This window comes from Trichechus manatus, unplaced genomic scaffold (genome assembly GCF_000243295.1).
Source record: "Trichechus manatus latirostris isolate Lorelei unplaced genomic scaffold, TriManLat1.0 scaffold00048, whole genome shotgun sequence".
Classification (NCBI taxonomy): Eukaryota; Metazoa; Chordata; class Mammalia; order Sirenia; family Trichechidae; genus Trichechus; species Trichechus manatus.
Window position 1 is genome coordinate 13077845 of NW_004443984.1, and position 3284 is coordinate 13081128.

Below are 3284 nucleotides of genomic sequence, written 5' to 3' on the forward strand. Positions count from 1 at the left end.
ATATATATATATGTGTGTGTGTGTTGTAAATGCTAACTCCTATACCTGTGGATGGAATCCCATTTGGGAATAGTTTTCTTTGTTATGATAATGAGGCCATATCAGTGTAGGGTGTGTCTTAAACCAATCACTTTTGAGATACAAAAGGAGCAAATTAGGCACAGATGCAAGGAAGCACACCAAACCCAAAACCAAACCCATTGTCAGTGAGTGGATTCCAACTCATAGTGACCCTATAGGACAGATTAGAACCGCCCCAGGGGGTTTCCAAGGAGTAGCTAGTGGATTTGAACTGCCGACCTTTTGGTTAGCAGCCAAACGCTTAACCACTTCGCCAGGAGGCACAGAGGGAAAGATTGATGCCATGTGGAGATCACCAAGAAACCAAGGAAGAAGCATAAAGAGACAGGGATTTTCCCCCACAGCAGACAGAGAGAGCCTTCCCCTACAGCCAGTGCCCCGAAGTCAGGCTTCTAGCCTCCTAAACCAAAACCAAAACCATTGCCGTCAAGTTGATTCCGACTCATAGCAACCCTGTAGGACAGAGTAGAACTGCCCCATAGGGTTTCCAAGGAGCAGCTGGTGGATTCGAACCACTGAACTTTTTGGTTAGCAGCCAAGCTCTTAACCACTACACCACCAGGGCTCCTCTAGCCTCCTAAATAGTAAGAAAATAAATTTCTGTTTATCAAAGCCACCCACTTGGCTTTAACATGGTATTTCTGTTAAAGGAGCACTAAGAAACTAAGACAGTTCATTGCAGCACTGTTCCCGATAGCAAAACAATGGAAACAACTTAGGTGCCCATCAATGGATGAACGGATAAACAAATTATGGTATATTCACACAATGGAATACCACACAACAATAAAGAACAATGATGAATCTGTGAAACATAACATGGAGGAATCTGAAAGGCATTATGCTGAGTGAATTTAATCAGTCCAAAAAGGACAAATATTGTATAAGATCACTATTATAAGAACTCAAAAAATGGTGTAAACACAGAAGAAAACATTCTTTGATGGTTACGAGGGTGGGGAGAGAGGGAGAGCGGTATTCACTAACTAGATAGCAGACAAGAATTATCTTAGTTGAAGGGAAGGACAACATACAGTACATGGGAAGCCAGCACAACTGGACTAAACCAAAAGCTAAGAAGTTTCGTGAATACAATCAAACACTTCATTCCGAGGGATAGAGTAGAAGGGGCGGAGGTCTGGGGATCATGGTTTCAGGGGACATCTAGGTCAATTGGCATGACAAAATTTATTAAGAAAATATTCTGCATCCCACTTTGGTGAGTGGCGTCTGCAGTCTTAAAAGCTCGAAAGCAGCCATCTAAGATGCATCAATTGGTCCCAACCCACCCGGTGTAAAGGAAAATGAAGAACACCAAAAACACAAGGAAAATATTAGCCCAAGAGACAGAAAGGGCCACATAAACCAGAGATTCCCTCAGCCTGAGACCAGAAGAACTAGATGGTGCCTGGCTACCACCAATGACCACCCTGACAGGGAACACAACAGAGAGTCCCTGACAGAGCAGGAGACAAGTGGGGTTCAGAATTCCAATTCTAGTAAAAAGACCAGGCATAATGGTTCAACTGAGACTGGAGTGACCCTAGAAGACATGGTCCCCAGACTCTCTGTTGGCCCAGAGCTGAAACCATTCCCGAGGACAACTCTTCAGACAAAGATTAGACTGGACTATGGGACATACAGTGATAATCGTGAGGAGTGTGCTTCTTAGCTCAAGTAGATACATGAGACTAAACAGGCAGCTCCTGTCCAGGGGCAAGATGAGAAGGCACAGAGGGTCAGGAGCTGGTTGAACAGACACAGGAAATCCAGGGTGGAAAGGAGGAGTGTGCTGTCGCAGTATAGGGAGAGAAACTAGGGTCACATAGTAATGTGTGTATAAATTTTTGTATAAGAAACTGACTTGAATTGTAAACTTGCACTTAAAGCACAATCTAAAAAAAAAAAAAACAAAAAAAGGCCAAATAGAGGCAATTTCATAGGGTTCAACCTAATGTTTTGCACTCATCATCTCATCTAATTCTCACAACCAAACTGTAAATTATTGTCACCACTTTATATATGAGGAACCTGAGGCTCAGAGAGAGGAAGTGAACTTGCTCAAAGTCACACAGCAGGAAGTAGCAGAACCTGGATTCAAACCCATGTATCTGACTCCAGGAGCCCTGGTGGCACACTGGTTAAGAGCTCGGCTGCTGACCAAAAGGTTGGCAGTTTGAATCCACAGCTACTCCTTGGAAACCCTATAGGGCAGTTCTACTCTGTCCTATAGAGTTGCTATGAGTCAGAATCGACTCAACAGCAACGGGTTTGGTTTTAGTTTTTGTCTGACTCCAGAGTCTGCCTCTTTTGACTACCTCACTGAAGTGAGTTGAACTGTGTCCACCATCCTAGTCCTAACCCCCACCCCAAAACCAAACCCACTGTCGCTGAGTCGATTCTGACTCATAGCAACCCTATAGGACAGAGTAGAACTGCCCCATAGGGTTTCCAAGGCTGTAAATCTTCACGGAAGCAGACTGCCACATCTTTCTCCTGTGGAGCAACTGGTGGTTTCGAACTACCTACCTTTAGGTTAGCAGCTGAGTGCTTTAACCACTGCGCCACCAGGGCTCCTTGTCCTAACCCCCAGTATCTGCGAATGTGACCTTATTTGGAAATAGGGTCTTTGTAGATATAATTAAGTAAGTTCCGAAGATGAGATCATTCTAGATTTAGATTGGGCCCTAATCCAATGGCTGGTGCCCTTATAAGAGAAAGGAAAGGGAGAGTTGATGATAGAGACACAGAAAGAAGTAGGCTGTGTGAAGACAGAGGCAGAGATTGGAGTTATGCAGCTACAAGTCAAGGAACCCCAGGGGTTGCCAGTAGCCACTAGAAGCTAGGAAGAGGCATGGAATGGATTCTCCCTCAGCCAACCCTGCTGACACCTTAAGTTCGGATTTCTGACCTCCAGAACTGAGAGAATAAGTGTCTGTTGCTTTAAGACACCAAGTTTGTGGTAATTTGTTCTGGCAGCCCTAGGAAAGTGATACACTCATCTTAGAAATAACTTTCTAATCCAAGTTCAATGAGCTTTCCTTTTATTGACAAATGTTACCTTCTCACTAGTCATCTCTTAGCATGCTGAGTATCCTATGAGACTCTTACCAACAAGAAACGCCCCCTCCCACTATCTTTGAGCAGCACATCTGAAGGTTATAGGATTCCTATAGCCCCACAAAAGCAAGAAAGCCCAGAAT